General features: G+C 37.8%; 1 pseudogene; it reads right to left on the bottom strand.

Moving 5' to 3' along the window:
- Window positions 1–3128: 3128 nt before the first annotated feature.
- LOC119249885 (60S ribosomal protein L23a-like) lies at window positions 3129–5700 on the bottom strand (annotated as a pseudogene).
- Between the last annotated feature and the right edge of the window lie 17200 nt (window positions 5701–22900).

Genomic DNA, 22900 nt, shown 5'->3' with positions numbered 1-22900 from the left:
AGAAACCAACAGGGAAACTGGAACCTGGCTTCTGCAACAGGGAGAGGTTACCTCCAAGCCTTGCACCCAGGGTGTGGCCATCCTGGCAGCCTGTGACCCTGAGGAGCACATCCCCATGGGGGGTATCAGACCTTACCTTGTTCTCTAGCCCAGAGTTGAAGTTTTTGGTGGGTTAGGTGTATTCTTTCTTTAGTCATTGTAGCCAGGGCTGATCCAATGTCCTTTTTTATGTGGATGATGTGTTGAATGTCCTAGTGATGTACTTTGGGATGAACTGGAAACTCTATGGCCTGCTGTGTCTCTTCTGAGACATCTATAGGTTGGAGGGTGAGGAATGAATCTGCATATATTCACCCTTACTATTTTATTTTATTTTATTTTTTTATAAATAGTTCTATTTATTTATTAAGATTTATTTATTTATTTATGCAAGCACTGGGTACAGTCAGAAGCGCGGGAGGGTGAGAGAATTCACCAGAGCCAGAGCTGGGAGCAGAGCAGGCAGAAGGACTGAAGTACACTGCTGAGGGGAGCAGCGGGTGCGGCAGGAGAGGTCTGTGTGCCTTGTGGGACCCTTGCCGGCAGCCGGGGATCGAACCGGCACTGCAGAAGCTGCGGGCAGCTTCACAACCCAGCACTCAAACGCTGCACCACCGGGGAGGCCCCCTTACTATTTTAAAGATGATTAAGTAGTATACAAAACATACATAGGTATTTTTCAGCTAAAATTGGATTTAGTTTTTAGTTTATTTGTCATTAAAATTAGAATATGGGAATATTAAGGAAGCAAGTGTTAAAAATCTTCACCTTCAGCTTTTATGCATCTTTACAAATGCATAGTTGTTACTGGCTGATAATCATTACAACTTGTTCTATGACATATTTGTTGCCTTTAGATAATTTCTTATACATATTATTTGCTTTTGAACTAGATGTGCTTTGGATGAAAGCTGAATTCACAATGCTGGATTTTGGGTCCCTGAGATGATATCTTAGATCCCCACTCTTTGAAGCTGACAACTGAATTAGAACCACAGGTAAGTGACAAAATGGTGTGCGAAGTAATACAGGCTACTGGACTAGAGAAATTGTGAAAATCACAGGAAAGATATCATGAGGAGGGTGCCATGTGTTTTGGGGTAAGGTCTCCAGGGTGCAGAACATGGAAGGCATGGGGCCTATGGGTATGACAGCACCTGGCACTATTGTTAGATGAAAGCATCATCTAATTTCATTATTTTGCCTCACTTACATGAAACATTGTTCAATGACATGTTAACACACTTCAGGACCTACAAGATGACCCTGCTGGTGGCATAGTCCCCCCATCCATGTTTTTATTCTCACTGTGCATCACCAATCAACACAACCAGCCATCCATGAAAGATGGCCAATCCTACCACCCACTCGATGGTCTCCTAAAGAAGCTGTGCTTCTACTTCCTCTTGCAGAAAATGGGGGGTAGTGCATTCTGCCTGAAGGATTAAAAGGCAAAAATCTATATTATGTCTCAAACTATATCCCCAGCATGTTATCACTTATATGGTTCAAAACACAAATGGTCACATTCTTGACTTCAACTATAAATGTAATGGCTTATCAACAAGGAAATCCCCCCATGTTTCATTATAATGAACAAAATCTTTTATTTCTCCAGAGTCCCAGAGAAATTTGCAGATGTTAGCGTATGATTTTTTCAAAGAAATCATTTTCCAAAATCAGTCACTATTCACCAAGGACTATATACGGTACAAAATGAAGTCTGAATTTCATTCTTAATGCTTCTAGCCTTTGCAAATTGAGCAACATGGATGAGTTCAAAGCATCAAATTGCTGCACATAAACCTACTAGGGTTTGTTTCCTGTGAGAATATGACTCCACTGGTGATGGGCAAGTAAACTGCAACCACTGCATGCCTTTGTTCCCAGTACTTGTCCTAAATGTTTCAGAATAGCATGGACTCATGTGTTATGTGCTCAGCACAGTATGTAAGGCTGCTCTTAGTAGCCTGGGCAACAAGGGACCTGAGCAGGAAGGATGCAGCTTTGCAAAAGGCCCTCTGGAGTCAAAGTTCAGCTCTAGGAAAATTCAGCACTGAGTCTGAGGGTTGGGGTGGGCATGGGGGAGATAAGGGGGCTGCTTGTTTTTATCAAATTTTACTGAATGATCAGAAATTTTGTGAGCAAAATGCACATAACCTTGGTATGTGACACGCATGTATGAGAGGTATGAAGTTATTCAGAGTTCCGTAGTCTGTTAAATTCAAAGTCTTATTTTGCCCTCCAGCTGTTAATATTTAATTGAGGATTTTTTTCTCTAGAACCCCGAGTTTTCCTGGTGACATGTTTGAGAGATAATGAGAAGTCGGAAAGAAACAAATGAGGCAAGGCTGGCCCTGGAGTGCCATGGGAAGGCTCTAGGCAGGAACTTGAGATGACAAGCCACAGGACAAGGCTCATCATCTTTAAACATCATGAAGGAGAAACTGAAATTTAAGTCCCTGGATTCCCATGTGCAACTCCAGCAAGGAGCTTCAGTGCTTTCATAGACGTTTCTGCTTCTGCAAAGTCTCAACCAGAGGTCAGCTGTTGATGGAGGCTGGAGGGATGGCAGATGAGAGAGGCTGTATGGTGGGGGTCAGACCCCTAAAAGAGGACCAACAGGCCATATCGCATTTACCTGGAGAACAAGATGTACCTCCACTGGAGTATGTGAGCAATGGAAGAATGATGTGTGCTTGGTTCTACTTCCCCACACTGATGTGAATCATTCTAGTATCTGTAATTCATTCTCCAAAGTCCTGCCTTCAGGGTCAGAGTTGTCAGATTTACCAAAAGAAAACACAGAACACCAGTTCAATTTGAATTTCAGATAAAGAACAAATGAACTTTGAATATAACTGTTCCAAATATTATATGGGATTTACTGACATTAAATAATTGTTCTTATGCATGTTCTAAAATTTGAATTTCACTGGCCTCCTATAATTTTTTCCAGCTGCTCTGTCCAGAATTGAGGTTTACCTTAAAGTCCATTGCTCCATTGACTTTTTTGCCTAGATATCTTTTTCTAACTTTTTTAAATGATGAAAAAAAAATTGTTTTAGAATTAGTCAGCTGGACTCAGTTTAGATGATTCCAATCTCTTTGGCAACCTTCAAAGCATCATTTACAGGAGCCAGTAGGACATGTGCCTTCTCTCCATCAGGTCTGATCAGAGTGTTGACCTTGGCCACATGAATGTTATCGAGCTTTACAGTCTGCTCAGTCTGTGCTTTTTGGCCTTGACATCCACAGTGAACACAAGTGTGCTATTGTCTCCTCTCTTCTTCATGGCTGACTCAGTGGTCAGGGTGACCTGGAGGATGGCATAGTGGTCAAGCTTGCTTATCCCTGGAGTGCTCTGCCAAGGATATTTGGGCTGCCTTCACAGTTGCAGTGTCCAAGGCCTCTGAAAAGAGAGTGACGTGCAGATCTTCTTTTTCTTGTGGCTGTGGATGCCTTTCTGTACTACTTTCTTCACTTTCAAGAATTTTGCTTTGGCTGTGGCTTTGAGAGGGAGAGGGACTTCCTTTTTCACTTTCAGCACTGTCTTGTTAAAAAATCTTTCTCTAGATTTTATAGTCAATTTTTCTTTGTTACTGCATTTTTGATGTATGCATCACATATAAAAAGCTCACTACCTCATGTAAACATTTCTTTTTTTAAAATTAATGGGCAAATTGAAACAAATACATATATGTAAATGTACTATATACTTCTTGTAACTTATTTGCTATATTCTGTCTAGTATAATTTTTCCATTCTTCTTCTGTTTTCTAGTGAATGGAACTTTTCCTTGCTCCCTGGCAAGTTACAGACTCCTGTCTATTTTAAGCAACATACTTTTGTCTACTTTTCTTAGTGTTATGAGAGTAATATATTTCAATTAATCTAGCCTACATTTAATTAATCTCCATTCTCTATAATTCTCCCTAGTGATAGAAAAATATTGGAAAAAATTAATTCTGATGTTTTTCCATCTTCCTTGTTATCTATTTTGTTTTTTAATTCCACCATTTTTTTACATTGCCATTATTATTGTCATACTCATTACTAATTGATATTTATCAAAATATTTTTCACAATCTTAATTAAATATACATTTTCAAAATATAAGACAGTGCTTAGAATCATAATATGTAAAGAATTCTTACAAGTCAACAAAAAGATAATTTCCCTAAAAGAAATTCAGGCAATTCATAAAAGAGAGAAAAATAGCTTTAAAATGTGAAAATGAATTCAACCTTTAAACATGCGCTCAACCTAAAATAGCAATAATATTGGGTTTTGGGGAACAAATTAACGTTCTTTTAAAGTACGAAGATATTTTTGGTGAATAGAGCATTCTCAAGAGAGCAGGAAGATGATTTGGTACCATGAAAAATGTGTGTACTTTTCTACCCAACTTTTTTCTTCTTGGAAATCATCTTAAAGAACTAATCAAGGATGTACCCAAGGATTGACTAATTCTTCAGAAATCCATGGAAATCTTTTTCTCACCTCTTTTTTTTAAAAAAAAATTTTTTTTAAGATTTATTTATTTATTTATACAAGCACTGGGTACAGTCAGAAGCGTGGGAGGGTGAGAGAATCCACCAGAGCCAGAGCAGGGGAGCAGAACGGGCAGACAGACGGAGGACACTGCTGAGGGGAGCAGCGGGGCCACAGGAGAGGTCTGCACGCCATGTGGGATCCTCGCGGGGGGCGGGGGGGGGGGCGGGGGATTGATCTGGCACTGCAGAGGCTGCCGGCAGCTTTGCAGCCCTGCGCTCAACCGCTGCGCCACCAGGGGAGGCCCACCTCTTTTGAATCTGAACTCAAATGCTATCTTTAATGAGGCCTACATGCCAGCCTATCTGAAGTTGCAAGCCCACCCATACTACTCATACCACTTTCTGACTATATTTCACTCCTCATCCCCCATGACACCTGTCATATCACATATACTCTTTTTACCTAGTTTTAATTTTTCTTGTTTTTATTTATACTTCCACTGAAATACAAGCTCTGTATGGCAAAAAGTTTAGAAAATCCTTTTGTTCTTGTGTTCTTTTCCCAGAACACAAGATTGGGTTCCAATCTATAAAAGTAAACCCTTTAATAGATGCCATAGACAGAATAGTGACCACCAAAGATGCATACATTTTAATCTCCATAACCTGTAGGAATTAGAGTTGCTAGCCAACTGATCTTAAGATAAAGACATTAATCTGTATTGTCCAGATGGACCCACTATAACCACAGGAATTCTTTAGCATGGAAATGGAAGGCAGAAGAGGATGTTTGAGTCAGAGTGACATTTAAAGATGCTATGCTGTTGACTTTGAAGATGGAGAAAGGGGGCATGAATCAGTGAAAATGGCTCCTCTTAGAAACTGGAAAGGCAAAGAACGGCTCTTTCCCTAGAAACCCTGAAAAGGAATTTTGCAATGCTGAAACTTTGACTTTAACCCAGTGAGACATCTTTTGGACTTCTGACTTGCAAAAGTGTAAGGGAACAAAACTGTGTTGCATAAAGCCATGACGTAGTGGGCAGCAATTGGAAATTATTTTTTGAATTTGATCAATTTGCCAATCTTTTACACAACTATATAAATTGGGATGAAGACTTACACCTTCATGTGAATACATGCTTCACTTACACTCCGCCAAAACCATAGTGCCAATCCCCATTTTCTCTCCTCTCTGTGCCATCTCTTGTGGAAACTATTACATTTTTCAGAGTCTAAGCACTATTTTTCATTGTTTTGTTGGTTTGTTTTCTTTAGTTATTCATATTCTGCAAATGAGTGAAACTATATGGTAGTTGCCTTTCACTTTCTGACTTATTTCACTTAACATAATCACCTAAAGATCCATCCCTTTTGTCCCAACAGACACTAGTTCATCTTTTTAAATGTATTTTTTTGGAAATGTACTTTTTTATTTTTTGCATGTTTTTATATTTCTCTATTTTGAGGTAACATTGGTTTATAACACTGTATATAATTCAGAGGTATAGGTTCACACCTCTCCAGATGTATATTACCACACCCCACCCCACCCACCCCTAAGGGACCTATAGTCCTCCACCACAGTCCATTAGGTCCCCTCCCCATCCTCCCTCTCTCCCTCTAGTTGCATCAATTCTACTGTCAGAGTTCTAAGATTTTTTTATTGATTGTTTTTTATGAACCATTGTTTTGTTATTCTATATTTCACGTACAAGTGAAACCATGTGGTAATTGTCTTTGTTTTTCTGATTTTCTTTTTTTTTGCTTAGCACAATCCCTTCCAGTTCCATCCATGATGTTGCAAATGATAAGAGTTTTATTTTTTTTATATAATGGCTTAGTATTCCATTCATATATATATATATATATATATATATATATATATATATACCACATCTTAACTATATCTGTCTTTCAGCACTTAGGTCATTTTGATGAGCCAATAACTTGTCTATTATAAATAGTGCTACAATGAACATAGATGTTTTAGCAATGTGAGGTAGTACTAAAATTGGAAGTGCTGGATCATATGGTAGATCTATTGTTAATATTTTTGAAACAGGCGTGGACAAGGCAACAGGGAAACAAGGAAGGAGGCTGGATGGAAGGATGGAATGGCTACCCACCTTCCCAGACTCTGAGACCAGATAGCCACCCAAAAGTCCCAAAAGGCCAAAGCCCAAAAACCAAAACCAACTTTGTAAGGGCTATAACCTAAAAGAGGACAGTGCCTAATAGGAGGACAGGTCACTGTCTGTGCGTTTTCACACATGCACACAATTGCAAGAAACCTCAGCCTCCAGGAACAACAGCTATGGGTTTATTTCACAAATGGGAAACAAAGAGCTTGCTATATCCACAAGTGACTGCCTAGCTCAAACAGATAGCATCAGTGATGGTAGCTACTGGTCTTGTGAGTTGTTGGGTTATACCACCAACAAACAGCTCTTTGAGACACCAGACCCAGGGCCTTTGATTCTCTTTTCAGACAATGTCAGAGATAGGACCGGAGGACAGTCTGTGACAGAGGTCTTTGGCTTCTCTTCCCTCCCTGGAGGTTGGCTGCTGCATGCTTCTTTTCCTCTTTCTTTACAGGCCAGGAACAGAGTCTCCCCCTTCTTTCTTTTTTGCTTTGGAGCCTGGAACTGTCTTCTTTTCTTCAGGGGCTAGCTTTGTTGGTGGCTATCTCCTTTAGGGTCTGGCGTCATCTCCCTAGGACTGGCGTCCTCTCCCTCAACTACCTGCGACCCTGGCTTCTATCCTCTTTAGGATGCCCCATCCACAAGTCTGATTGGACCATTTTTCAATTCTGTGGCTGATTGGACCATTTACCAATCAGCCCATAGCTCCTGATTGGCCCATTCTACAATCTAGGTAGTGCACTTTACATAAAAGGGCTCTGAGGAGCATCTGCCACAACTGACTTGTGGTAAGAGGCTGGGTCCTGGTAACCAAAGTCTGATTGGATCATTTAGCACCAATCAGTTCATAGCTCACACTTGATTGTTTCATTCCATGATCCGGAAGTACACTGTTACATAAAAGGTCTCTGAAGAGCAACCACCGCAACTGACAAAAAGGCAGTTATTGAGCTCTGAGAAGCAACTGCCACAACTGACTTGTGGTGGAGCAGGAGGTTGATAGAACGCCACTGCTCCTGCTGGCTCCCAACTCTGAGGTGGCTGGGTTCTGGTAACATTTTTTTTTGATATTTTATTTTATATAATTCTTACATCTTTTTTCATCTTTGTACAATGTATGCATTTCATTTGGTTATATTCCCCATACAATTGCATCCCCCACCTTATTTTGACTCTAGTTCTTCCTCTCCCTGCCCCTCCCTAATCCCCCCCCCCCCCGCCAGTGTGTCTCTGGTTTATAGTTGCTTGTTGATTTTGATGACTACTTTGCATTGATTAGTCTTTTTCCTGGTCTCTTATTTAGATTTTCTAAATTCCTGTTATGAGTGAGACCATCCGGTATTTTTGTTTTTCTTTCTGACTTATTTCTTGGAGCATGATCCCCATTCAGTAGCACATCCTTTTTTTAAAAGATTTATTTATTTATGTATACAAGAACTGGGGTACTGGCCAGAGTTGTTGGAAGGGGGTGAGAGGATTAACCAGAGACAGAGTGGGAAACAGAACAGGCATATTGACTGAAACACACTGCTGAGGGGAGTAGCAGGCGAGTCAGGAGAGGTCTGCTGTGCCATGCGGTATGCTCCCTGGCCAGCCAGGGATCGAACTTGTGCTGCAGTGGCTGCGGATAGATTCATAGGCTGCATCCCAACCCCTTGCACCACCAGGGAGGTCCACACATCCTTTTGTTTTAATGGTTGTTTCTTCTACTCTGCAGGAGCTTTTTAATTTCATGCAGTCTCATGTGTTCATTTTTGCTTTTTTTCCCCCTTGATGCTGGAGTTGATGCCTAAAGACATCTCTAAAGTCAATGTGCCAGAATTTTTTCATATGTTTTCTTTTTTTTTTTAAGATTATTTATTTATTTATTTATTTATTTATATTTATTTATACAAGCGGTGGGTACAGTCAGAAGCGCCGGAGGGTGAGAGAATTCACCAGAGCCAGAGCGGGGAGCAGAGCAGGCAGAAGGACCGAAGCACACTGCTGAGGGGAGCAGAAGGTGGCAGGAGGGGTCTGCGGGCCATGTGGGACCCTCCTCTGGTGGCCAGGGAGCAGCTGGGGATGGAACCAGCACTGCAGAGGCTTCAGGCAGCTTCGCAACCCAGCGCTCAACTGCTGTGCCACCGGGGAGGCCCCATATGTTTTCATTTATGTATTTAATGGGTACAGGTCTTCAAAAATTTTTTTGATATTTTTGAGTTAACTTTTGTTTATAGTATGAGATAGTGGTCTAATTTCTTTATTTTGAATGCCTGCCCAGTTTTCCAATACCATTTGTTGAAGAGACTTTCTCCAATATATTCTCTTGACAACTTTATCATAGATTAGCTGTCCATTTAAGTTTGGGTTTCTTTCTGGGCTCTGAAATCTATTCCATTGATAAATTTGTCAGTTTTTATTCAATACTATACCATTTTGCTATTGTAGCTTTGTAATATAGTTTGAATTATTCCTCTTCTTTGTCAGGGTTGTTTTGGCAATTTGGGGTCTTTTGTGGTTTCATTTGAATTTCAGTAATGTTTGTCCTATTTCTTTGAAGAATACCATTCAAACTTTGATAGCAACTACCTTGAATTTGTATATTTCTTTGGGTAAGATGTCCATTTACCAATGTTAATTCTTTTCATCCATGAGTAGGTAGTATCTCTCTATTTCTTTTTGTCTTCTTCTTTGGTCCTGGGGATTTTTTTTTTTTCTTTTCTGGTAGGGGAAGAGTGTAGACTCTTATTATTGTTTCAATTTCCTTACTTGTAATTGGTCTATTTAGGTTTTCAATTTCTTCCTGATTCAGTTGGTAGGTGGATGGGTCTCATATATGTCTATTTCTTCCAGATTATCCAATTAGTTGGTATAAAGATATTTATGGTAGTTTCTTAGGATTTGCTATGTTTTAGAGATGACTGTTGTAGTGTCTTCTCTTTCATTTCTAATTCTATTTCTTAAAATTTTCTCCCTTTTGGATCATGCTCAGTGAAATAAGCCAGAAAGAAAAAGAAAAATACTGGATGGTCTCACTCATAACAGGAATCTAGAAAACCTAAATAAAGGACCAGGAAAAAGAATAACTATAAGAAAGAAAAAAATCAAAATCAACAAATAATTATGAACCAGAGACACTCTTTGGGGGTGGGGCAGGGAAAGGAGTCAAAATCAGGGCTGCAATTGTATGGGGAATATAAAAAAAAAAAAACATTTCTCCCTTTTTAATTAATGAGCCAGCTAGAGTTTTGCCTGTATTGTTTATTTTTTCAAAGAAACTGCTTTTGGTTTCATTGATTATTTGTATTCTCTTATTTGATTTTCACTACAATTTTTATTATTTCCTTCCTACTAGTAAATTTTGAGATTTTTCTTTTTCTTGTTGTTGACGCGCATTATCATATACTTCTCTTTTTAGTATTTCTTGTGCTATATCTCACAGTTTCTGGTAATACATTATTCATTTTCATTTGTATCCAGGTAGTTTTTAACTTCTTCAATTTCCTCATTAACCAAATTGTCATTCAATATCATGTTGTTCAGTTTCCACATATTTGAAGTTTTTCTCTCTGTTGTGATTGATTTCTAGTTTAATACCACTGCAATCAGAAGGTACTTGATATAATTTCAATCTGTGTATTTATTGGCATTTGTTTTGTGAGTCAACATGTGGTCTATTTTAGAGAATGGTCCAAGTTCAATTGAGAATATGTACTCAACTTTTTGGGGTATAGTGCCCTATGTATGTCTTAAAGGCATGCATGGTCTAGTTTAAGACTATTGTTTCCTTGTTGCTTTTCTGGCTGGTTGATCTGTGTATTGAGGGAAGTGGAGTTGTTGCTTTCTCCTATCGCTACTGTGTTGTTACCAATGTCTGTTTCAGAACTGATAATAGTTGCTTTGTATATTTTTGGTGGCTATATATTAATGAGTGTTATGTTTTCTTGGGGTGTATATATATATATATATATATATCATTATAAAATGTCTAACTCTGTCTCTTGTTACTTTCTTTAGCTGGAAATCTATTTTATTTGATGTAAGTATGACCAACTATGCCACTATCCCTTGTGCTTGTAGGGTGTTTTCCACACATTTAGTTTGAGCTTTGTTTATATTTGGAGTTCATATGGGTCTCCTGAGAAATACAGAAATGGTTTTGTTTCTGATCCAACTGGCACTCTGTGCCTTTGGATTTTTGAGTTCAGTACATTTACACTAGGGGTTCTTATTAAGAGGATTTGCTACTGCCATTTTGTATTTCGTTTACTGGTCCATTCAATTTCCTTGCTCAGTTGCTTGTGGATTTTCTTCTTTTTGATTTAGGTAGACAAACTCTGGTAAACATTTCTTATAGGAGACATCTCATCTGGCAAACTCCTACAGCTTCTCTTTCTCTGTGAAGGTCATTATTTCTCCCTCATATGTGAAGGAGAATATTACAGAATGTAGTATTTGAGGAGAGAGTTACAGAATGTACTATTTGGGGACAGAAACTTTAAGCATTTTGAATATGTTGTTCCATTCTCTCCTTGCTTGTGGAGCTTCCAGAGAAGACTGATGATAACTTTGCTAGGTTTACAAATTGCATCCAATTTGTCCAAGATTTTGCTGAGAATTTTTGCTTCTACATTCGTCAGAGTTATCAGTCTATAGTTTTCTAATTTTTGTATTGCCCTTGTTTGATTTTGGGATTGGGATAATGTCAACTTTTAATTTTTTTCTGGTTTCTTTTTTTAAATTTTTTTTTTCATTTTATATCATTGTTCATATTTAAACAATTTTTGCTTTTCCCCACCCCCTCAGCTGTAGTCCCCATAGAGTTTCCTTCACCAATGCACCAGTGCACCATCACCTCAGTTCCCTGTGCTCCTCCCTCAACTTTTAAAATGGTGTTTCAGAGCTTTCCCCTGCCCCCAATTTTTTGGAAGAGTTTGAGAAGTTTGGGTATTAGATCTTTGAAGACTTGGTAAGAATTTATTAGTGAAACCATCTTGTCCTATGGTTTTATTCTTAGGGAGAATATTAATTATTCTTTCTATTTCTGTAATTGTGATTGGTCTGTTCAATCTGTTTTATTTCAATTCAGCCTTAGAAGGTTGTATGATTCTAAATATTGGTCTATTTCTTCTAGGTCATCCAATTTTTTTTGCATAATTATATTCATAGTAGTCTTTTATGATCCTTTGTATTTCTACAATAAAAATAGTTTTCCTCTTTCATTTCTGATTGTTTTTATTTAAAAAATTTTTTATTTATACAAGCACTGGGCACAGTCAGAAGCATGGGAGGGTGAGAGAATTCACCACGTCAGAGCGGGGAGCAGAGCAGGCAGACTGAGGAAGTACACTGCTGAGGGGAGCAGTGGAGAGCAGGAGAAGTCTGCATACCATGTGGGACCCTTGCCGGCGGCAGGGGATCAAACAGGCACTGCAGAGGCTGTGGGCAGATTCGCAGGCCACCGCTCAACTGCTGCGCCATTGGGGAGGCCCTCATTTCTGATTCTTTTTATTTGGTGTTTCTCTCTTCTTCATGAGTTTAGTTAAAGGGTTTGTCAGTTTTGTTTACCCTTAAAAAATCAGATCTTGGTTTGATTGATCTATTGAGCTTTTTGAATTTATCTCATTTATTTTTGCTATAATTTAAATTTTCTCTTCCTTTCTATAGATTTTTAGTTTCACTTGTTATTCTTTATCTAGTTCCCTTAGATGTGAAGTTAGATTGTCTATTTGAGATTTATCTTATTTATTGATGTGAATCTGTAGTGTTATGTACTTTCCTCATAATAAAGCTTTTAGTACATCCCATATGATCTGATAATTTTTGTCTTCATTTTCACTAGACTCCAGTTGATTTTGTTTCTTCTTTCATTACTTCATTCGCCCAGGAGTTATTCAAAAGCATTTTCTTTAGTCGTCACATATCTAATTTTTTTAGGGTTTATTTCTAGGTCTATAACATTATGATTAAAGAAGATATTTGATGCAGTGTCAATTTTTCAGATATGTTTTTCCTCAGCATATGATCTTTGAGAATGTTCCATATACATTATAGAAGAATGTTTATTCATTTATTTACAATTGGAAGACTCTGCAAACATCTATTAAGTCCATCTGATCTAGTACTTCACTTTAGGCCATAATTTCATCTGTTTTCTGTCTAGTGAGTTAGCCATATATGTTTGTGATATGTTGAACTCCCCCACAGTTAGTGTGTTTTAGGCCTGATAATAGTTGTTTAATATATTTGGGCCCCCCTTTGTGTGTGTATAAATGTTGATGACAATTATTTCTGCTTGATGATTTTTCTTTTGATCTATATAATGCCTGTCTTTTTCAGTGATTACAGCTTTTGCTTTTTTCCCCTCTTGTTTTTTTGGGTTGAAATATCTTGCTCTAACCTTTTGCTTTAAATTTATGGTTATCTTTTGATCTGAAGTGAGTGAGTCTCTATAATGCAAAATATAGATGGATCATAGTTTTTTTCATCCAATTTGTCATTCTGTGTCTTTTAATTCATTTAATAAAACCATTAATATTTAGGGTGATTACTGATATTTGAAGTTTATTTCTTGCCATTTTATATTTTGGTTTTAGTTGCCTTATCTTTCAGTTGTTTTTTCTTTTCTCGTGTATCCATATCTGCTCTTTTTTACTTTAATTGCTATCCTGGTTGTTCTCTCAGTTTCCTCATTTCTTCATCTAAATTGCTCTATTCTATATCCCTGTTTTGTGATTACCAAACTTCTAATATATTTGACTATACAGGTTCTGCTATGTTCTCCCACCCCTTTAATGTTTTGTTGTAATCTCATATTATTCCTTTCTATATCTTTGACTCCATGGTCCTATTTATCACCATGTTTAATGTTTTGTGATTTTTTTCTTTTCATGTAGAAGAATTCCATTCAACATTTCTTATATGGTAGTCTGATGGTAGCAAGCTCCCTTGGATTTTTCTTTGGGAAAACCTTGGTTTCTCCATTATATTTTTTAAAATTCATTTATTTATGTATTTTACAACATCATTCATTTTTCCTCTCAGGTGTTCCCATAAAATTATTACCACCAAGACACCCATGAACCATCACTATAAACTCTTGTGTTCTTCCCTCCTATTTTGATCCCTTTCCCCTCTTTCTCTCCCCTGAAGAAGGTCTCCAATTTATAGTTTGATTGTTTGTTTTGTCTTTTTCCCCAGATCCATTGTATGGTTTCCTTATGTTCCTCCTATAAATGAAACCATCTGACATTTTTCTTTTTCCCTCTGACTTATTTCACTGAGCTTAATACCTTCTAACTCCAACTCAATCCATGTTGCCATGAATGACATAGATTTATCTTTATTGATTGCTGAGTAGTGTTCCATTGTGTTTATATACCACATCTTCTTGATCTAGTCATCAGTTTTTGGGCATTTAGGTTGTTTCCACATTTTAACTATTGTAAATATAGCTGTGATGAACATAGGAGTGCAAATATCCTTTTGAATTAATGTTTTTGTGTCCTTTGAATAGATTCCTAGGAGCTGAATTTCTGGGTCATATGGTAGATCCATTTTTAGTAACTTGAGGGTCTTCCACATGGCTTTCCATAATGTTTGGACCAGTTTGCATTCCCACCAGAAAGGTAAGAGGGTTCCTTTCTCTCCACAGCCTCACCAGCATTTGTTGTTGCTAGTTTTGAGTGTGGGCCATTCTTAGTGGTATGAGATGATATCTCATTGTGCTTTTGATTTGCATTTCCCTGATTATAAGTGATGGTGAGCATTTTTTCATGTGTCTGTTATCTGCATTTCCTCTTTGAAGAAATGTCTTTTAGATCTACTGAGCACTCTTTCGTTGGAGTCTTTATTTTGTTTTTATTGATTTGTGTAAGCTCTTTTTAGATCTTTGATATCAGCCCCTTATCAGTTTCATGGAATGCAAATATTTTTCCCAATCTGTGGAGTGTCTTTTTCTTGGTCTCTTTTGCTGAATAGAAGCCTTTTAGTTTGATGTAGTCCAGCTGTTTATCTTTTCCTTCATTTTCTTTGTTTTGGGGAATGAGTAAAGAGTTTTCTGAGATGTATATCATGGAGTGTTTTGACTATGTTTTCTTCTATGTATTGTACGGTTTCAGGTCTTACATTCAAGTCTTTTATACATTTTGAGTTCATCTTTGTGTGCAGTGTGCAGTGTGAGGTAGTAATCTAGTTTCATTGTTTTCATGTTGCAGCCAACTTTTCCCAGTACCATTTATTGAAAGGACTGTCCTTGTTCCAGTGCATATTCTGTGCTCCTTTGTCATATAGTAGTTTTTCATATATGTGTGGCTTTATGTCTGGGTTTTCAATTTGGTTCCATTGTTTGGTATGTCTGTTTTTGCTCCAATACCATGATGTTTTAATTATTATAGCATTGTAGTATAGTTTGAAGTACATTCTTCCTTTTCTAACTTGGTGTGCTTTGGCTATTTGAGTTTTTTTTATGGTTCCATAAGAATTTCCTCAATATTTGTTCTATTTCTTTGAAGAATGCCATTGAGATTTTATTGGAATTGCATTGAATCTATGACTTGCTTTTGGTAGAATGGTCATTTTGGTAATGTTAATTCTGCCAGTGCATGAGCAGAGAATGTATTTCCATTTCTTTGTCTTGCTTTCTATTTCTTTTATCAGTGCATGGAGTTTTTTTGTATGGGTGTTTCACCTCCTTTGTGAGGTTTATTCCCAGATATTAATTAATTAATTAATTAATTAATTAATTAATTAAATTTATTTGGGTGTAATTGTGAATGGTATGGTTTTCATGATTTCTTCCTTACATATTCTGTTTGCATATAGGAAGCCTACTGATTTTTGTGTTTTGATTTTGTAACTTGTTAATATACTAAAAGATTTGTTTCAATTAGTTTTTCTGTGGGACTTTTAGGTCACTCTCTCTATGTATTATCATCATCTGTGTATAATTATAGTTTTACCTCTTTCCCTATTTGGATTCCTTGTTTGTCTTTCTCTTGACTAATTGCACTAACTTGGATTCCAGTATTATATTGAAAAGGGAAGTCTCTTAGTATATCACCATTAAGAATGATATTTAGGGGCCTCCCCTGGTGGCGCAGCGGTTGAGCACTGGGCTGCGAAGCTGCCCATAGCCTCTGCAGTGCTGGTTCGATCCCAGCCTCTGGCAAGGTTCCCACATGGCGTGCAGGCCTCTCCTGCTGTGCCCACTGCTTCCCTCAGCAGTGTATTTCATCCATCTGCCTGTTCTGTTCCCCAGTCTGGCTCTGGTGAATTCTCTTACCCTCCCACGCTTCTGACTGTACCCAGTGCTTGTATAAAAAAAAAAAAAAAGAATGATATTTGGGGCCTCCCCTGGTGGTGCAGTGGTTGAGCTCTGGGCTGCGAAGCTGCCTGCAGCCTCTGCAGCATCAGTTCGATCCCTGGCCACTGGTGAGGGTCCCACATGGTGCGCAGACCTCTCCTGCCACACCCGCTGCTCCCCTCAGCCGTGTATTTCATCAGTCTGCTTGTTCTGTTCCCCACTCTGGCTCTGATGAATTCTCTCACCGTCCCGCACTTCTGACTGTACCCAGTGCTTGTATAAATAAATAAATAAAATCTTTAAAAAAAAAAAGAATGATGTTGGTTGTAGGTTTGCCATATATGACCTTTATTATGTTGAATTCTGATCCTTCTATTCCAAGAATTTCAAAAGTCTTTATCATAAATGGAAGTTGGGCTTTATCACATGCTTTCTCAGCCTCTATTGATATGATTAGATGGTTTGTGTTTTTTATTTTTGTTGATGTGGTGAATTACATTAATTGATTTTCAGACATTAAACCATCCTTGTGTCTCTGTTATAAATCCTACTTGGTGATGATGTATTATCCTTTTGATGCATTGTTAGATTCTGTTGGCTAAGATTTTGTTGAGTGTTTTGCATCTGTATTCACTAGGGAGCTTAGTCTGTAGTTTTCTTTTTTTGTTCTGTCTCTATTTGGTTTTGGGTTAGTGTAATGTTGGCTTCATAAAATGTTATTGTTCATTCTTTCTCAATTTTTTGGAAGGGTTTTTGTAGGATAGGCAACAGTTCATCTTTGACTATTTGGTAGAACTCATTTGTGAAAGCATCTGAACCTGGGCTTTTATTTTTGGGGAGGGATTTGGTTACTGTTTCGATTTCATTACTTGTGCTTGATCTGTATAGGTTTTCTAACTCTTCCTTATTCAGCTGTTGATGGTTATATAGTTTTAAGCATTTGTCCATCTCATCTAGATTGTTGAACTTGTTTGCATATAGCTGTTTGTGGTAATCTCTGATTATCCTCTGAATTTTTGCTGTGTCTATTGTAATTTCTCCTCTTTCCTGTGTGATTCTATTTATTGGAGTTTTCTCCGTTTTTTTTTTGTGAGTCTAGCTAAAGGTTTGTCTATCTTGTTTATCTTTCAAAGAACCAGCTCTTGGTTACACTGATTTTGGGCTCTCTTTTTTATTTCTATTTCATTTATTTCTGCTTGAATTTTTATTATTTCTTCTACTGGCTTTTTGGGGCTTTTTTGTTGTTCTTTTTTCAGATCTCGAGGTGGGAGATTAGGTTGTTTCTTTGAGTTCTTTCTTGTTTCTTGATGTTGGCATGTACTGCTCTATTCTCTCTTATTACTTCTTTTGCTCTGTCCCATATATTCTGGAAAGTTTTGTCCTCTTTGTCATTTGTCTCAATGTATTTCTTAATTTCTTTTTTAATTTCTTCATTAATACAATGGCCTTTCAGTAGGATGTTATTCATTCTCCATGTGATGGAGAGGGGTTCCTTGATTTCTATTCATAGTTGATTTCGAGTTTTATGCCTTTATGATCAGAGAAAATGGTTGGTATGATTTTGATATTCGTGTATTTGTTGATGTATGTCTTGGTCCCAGTACTTGTTTTTTTCTGGAGAATGATCCATGTGCACTTGAGAAGAATATGTATTCTGTGTTTTATGGGTACAGTCACCTATAAATGTCTATTTGGCCCATGTGTCCTAGGTCTTTTTTAGGGCTATTTTGTCTTTATTTATTTTTTGTATTTTTGATCTGTCCATTGGTGAGAGTGGGGTGTTGAAGTCACCTACCATGTATGCACTTTCTTAATTTTCTTTTCAGATTCAAAAGTAATTGTTTAATATATTTTGTGCTACTCTATTGGGTGCATAGATATTTATTAGTGTTACAACATCCTGGTGTACTGTTCCCTTGATCATTATGTAGTGAACATCATTGTCTCTTGTTACCTTTTTTAGTTTGAACTCTATTTTATTTGATATAAATATGGCTGCCCCTGCATTCTTTTGGTGGCTATTTTCTTATAGAATTGTTTTCCAGACATTTATTCTTAATCTGTGCTTATCTTTGTCTGCTAGGTGTGTTTCCTAGAGACAGCAGAAGGTTGAGTCTATTTTCTTATCCAACCTTCTACCCTTTGTGTTTTAACCTATGAATTTAGTCCATTTACATTTTGGGTGATTATTGATACATGAGAGTCTATAGTTGCTATTTTGTTTCTTATTTAAGTTTCTATTCATTAACTTGTTTGGTTCTTCCATTTCATTCTTCTGTTGGTTTAGATTTTAAGGCTTCTTGTAATATTTCTTGTGTTGGGGATTTAGTAGTAGTAAATTTCTAAATGTTTTGCTTTTCTGAGAAGGTCCTTATTTTTCCTTCACATAGCAAGGAGAATTTTGCAAGATAAAGTATTCTTGGCTGGCATTTTTTATCTTGGAGTGTTTTGAATATATTGCTCCAATCTCTTCTTGCCTGTAGCGTTTCTTCAGATAAATCTGATATCAGCCTAGGAGTTTTCCTTTGTAATTGATCTGTTTATTCCCCCTCATCAGCTTCATTATTTTTCATTTGTATTTGACTTTTAGAATCTTCACTATTATGTGTTTCTATTTTCATTTCCTTCTTTATGTTTGGGATGTTCTCTTCAATTATTTCCTTGAATATGTTCTCAGTTCCTTTATCTCTCTCTTCACCTTCTGGGATCCCTATGACATATATTTCCTTTCCTCATGGTGTCATATATTTCTCAAAGTGCTTCCTCAACTTTATTCTTCAGTACATTAGTTATATTTCTCATATCATTCTTTTCCTTTTCATCTTCTTTATGGTTTTCTTTTTTTATCACAGCTATTCTAAATTCTGTATATCTCCCAGGCAGAGAAATTTTCCATTGTTGTTGTGTTTTGGGGTCTGATTTTCATTTTGTGGTTTCTCACTCCCAAGAGGGCTTGCTTGGCTATTTGTATTTTTCCTCTTCCTGTTTGTTTTTGAATTTGTTCTATCTACTTGGCTACTGCACAACCTGCTGGAGGGCATCTCTTTGGGATGCTCCTATTGGGACATTGGGGACTGGTGACTTGGCTGAGTCGGGCACTGTCAAGTGAGACTTCACAAAGCCTGTGATGCTGTGGATGGGTTGATGGGCGCTAGCCCTGGGATCACCGAGTCTCTGTATCCTGCTGGTCTCTACCCCTACATGTGCATCTTAATCTACAATGCTGGATGGAGTCTGTGCATGTGTGTAGGGATTCATGCAGACTCTAACAATATGTGGGGTCAAAGTCACTCTCCCAAGTGGTTGCTCCCTGTGGGGTCTATTTCCTCCCTCTGCCTGCCTAGCTTTACTGTCTGTTCTAGATGGGGTATCTGGGTGCATGTGGGGATTGGGGTGTTGGAGCATCAGTGGCCTTCCACAGCTATGTGTGGGCCAGAGGGCACTGTCCTTGATCTCCCTGTTCACCTTTGTTTGGTGGGCCCTCCCTCTGCTTTTACTCAGTTCCAAATGGGGGACACAGTGTTTGCTGGCCTCCAATATCTGGGTGGGCCAGCAGGCACTTTCTTGAGGCTGGCTACTCACCTTTTCTCTCCATCCTATTTGAATGATTTTTTTTTTTTTTAGGGTTATGAGTACGTCATTTTCACTCTGTTCAAAAATCTGAAGAAAGTATGATAAAGTTACCTTTGTATATTACATTCTTTTTTCCCTAGTAGGCTTTAATATTTTTTCTTTATCGTTTACTTTTTTTTAAAGATTTATTTTATTTATTTATACAAGAACCAGGGTACAGGCCAGACACGTGGGAGGGTGATAGGATTCACCAGAAACAGAGCGGGGAACAGAACAGGCAGACTGACGAAATACACTGCTGAGGGAAGCAGCGGGCAAGACAGGAGAGGTCTGCCGTGCCATGTGGGACCCTCCCCAGCCTGCCGGGATCGAATCGGTGCTGCAGAGGCTGCAGACAGCTTCCCAGCTTGACGCTCAACTGCCTGCGCCACCAGGGGAGTCCCTATCATTTACTTTTGATAATATAACAATGGTGCATTTTGGTTAAGATAATTCTTTTTTTTAAATAAAGATTTTTATTTATTTATTTATACAAGCACTGGATAGAGTCAGAAGCACGGGAGGGTGAGAGAATTCACTAGAGCCAGAGCAGGGAACAGAACAGACAGACCAATGAAATACACTGCCGAGGGGAGCAGCAGGCACGGAAGGAGAGGTCTGTGCACCATGTGGGACCCTTGCAGGTGGCTGGGGATCGAACTGGTGCTGCAGAGGCTGCGAGCAACTTTGCAGCCCAGCACTCAACCGCTGCGCCACCAGGGGAGGCCCGGTTAAGATAATTTTGTATCTAGAAATTTGGGTGTTCTTTCTTCTTCCCGGACATCAATGTTTAATTTTTTTTCCTTCAATTTAAGAATTTCTCAGGTATTATTTCTTTTAACACAATCACTATTCCCTCATCTCCACCTTTGGAAAATCCCCTTGTAATTATGTTTCCTCTTCCAATAGAGTCTGATGTATTTCTCATAGATTTTCTTCATTTATCCTAATCTTATTTCTTTTCTACTACTTGGTAATTTGTACATTTGTATGTTTAATTTCTGAAATTCTCTTTTTCCAGCTTAAGTTTAATTACTATGCTTTCCATATATGTCCTCATTTCAATTAAACATCTATTTTTGTATTTTTCTTTAAGTATCTTCTATATCTTTAGCGAAGAGCTCTTTCTTGTTCCTGGATTTTCAACCTGCCTTTTTGTGTTTATTTGAACTGATAGCATGTAATTAATTTTTTTAAGGTTGTCAATTCTAAAATCTTTGCCTGTTAGGTCCTAAATTCTTTGCCCTTTTTATAGTTCTCTGTATTTCTGTCTTTTTCTTTCAGCTTTTCCATCTTGTGTTCATATGTCCATTGCTTTATAGGCATGTTTGTTGTATTATTTTCTTTTTTTCCAGTTTGGGAACTGTATTGTCTGTTTTGTTTGTTTCTCTTCTTTTTTTTTTCAGCTATTGGCAGTTGAAGGACAGAGGGGAAATAGAGTTTAAAAACTCAGTCTTAGGCTTGGTGTTGGGGAGGTGGCTATTCCAGGCATTTACTCTACCTCTTCTCTTCAGAGTAAGCTTTGTCTACTGCTTCACAGAACTCAAATTGTAGGGTCTCACCTCCTGTCTATTCATCTCTGCAGCACAGGGTGTGGTGTTTGGTATGTGGTAGGTCACTCCCTCTCTCTATGATTTCTCTGAAGGGAAGGAGGTGGAAGAAGATCCTATGTGTATGCTGCCAGAAGCCAGATACTCCATAACTGAACCAACAATACCAGTGTTCATGTGTATGCTAATCAGAAATTCTCCCTCACCTAAATGTTCCATTGTAAAGATCCACCACACCTGGTTCCTGCACTGCACCGTCAGTGTCCAGTTTCCAATCAGATCTGCTTATTGGATTGTCCATCACACTAGTCACAACTTCCCTCTCCCTGTTTTTCCCCCATAATGAATAATCAACCTCTGTGCAAATTCTTGTGGAATAGTCCCCCACCACCTGCAATGATATGGGGAAATTTCCTGTGAACAAACTTTGGGTTTTCTTAATTGTGTTTCTTAATTGTGTATCAAAACCTCTTTATTCCACAAAGTTAATACAGTATTTGTGTCATTGAGAATCAGAATGGTAAGCTCAATGAATATTTTATCCTTACTTTGAGAACTTGGGAGGACCATTGAATCTCTCTGAATTCTTTGTTTCCTTATCAATAGAATAGGGATAATAGTCATTCCTCTCATGTGCTATTTATTTAAAAGCCCTTTGAAAATGAGTAGTCATACACACCTATTAGTGATTATTCCACTTACTGACTAGTTGCTTAGTCCTTAGGCTTTCTTTGTTCATGGGCCTTACACATGTCCCTGACAATCTTTTTACATATTTTAAACATTACAATCTCCATTTACGGGAAAGAAAAATGGAATTTGAAGCTTCCATGTATAGGTGGAAGATCCTATAACCATGAAACTTAGAACTGAACTTCAGCCACTCAGAACCCAAGGTTCTTTGGTTACTGCAAGTGCCAACCTTAGTGTGGGGGCAATTCTGCTACATAGAGGAGACAGGATTGATCCTGTGATTTTCTGACTGTGTTGTGGCCCTGGGCTTGCACAGACACTGCAGGATATTATTTTATATTTTGAAATTCCAATAGCTTTTCTTCAAATTTACATACCCAGAATCTTGTTAAGTGCAGACTTAAGTGGGATAGCACAGAGTTTCATTCTGTGTCTTTGTTTCATTTCCAAGAGAGCAGAGAAAGCAAAACATTTCAGCATAAACAAGATTATATTTTTTGCTACTCAATTATGCTCTCAACTACACTATTAGTGTAGAATAATACTTATTTAAGCACATTATAATTTTCTTTTAAATTAAACCTAATGAGCTAGCAAAATTTTTACCATTTGTTCTATTGGACTTCTACTATTCCATATAGTATTGTATATTGCAATATTTTTCTCAAGGGGGAATTCCCAAGAATAGATTTTTCACTAGATAATTACAAGTTCAACTAAGATCTGTTCTTGTCTAGTGATCTGTCACATAAGACTGTACCTTTCCTCTCCAGGCAAAGGATGTTTTCACTATTTGCCTGGTATTCCTGCTAATAGCCCAGTTAGGGAAGGAACACTGGTTCATCAAGAGGCACAATTCACAGTGAAAAGTTTTAGGGAAAATATTATAATTGAAATATTTTGAAAAGGGGATTTCTCATTTTTATCTACTTTGGCAAAATCTTGCATTGGCTCTCCTTAGGACTTGTTGGTCGTAGTGTTTCAAAGCCAGTTGGGTGGTGAATATTATCTCAGCAGTGATTCTGATGGGAAAGTATGATTGTAGCAGTCATTAAGCTCTTTGGACCTTGTTTTCATTGGACA

Source organism: Talpa occidentalis, unplaced genomic scaffold (genome assembly GCF_014898055.3).
Source record: "Talpa occidentalis isolate TD23 unplaced genomic scaffold, MPIMG_talOcc4v2.1, whole genome shotgun sequence".
In the NCBI taxonomy this organism is placed as follows: Eukaryota; Metazoa; Chordata; class Mammalia; order Eulipotyphla; family Talpidae; genus Talpa; species Talpa occidentalis.
This window is presented reverse-complemented; position numbering and strand designations above follow the sequence as displayed.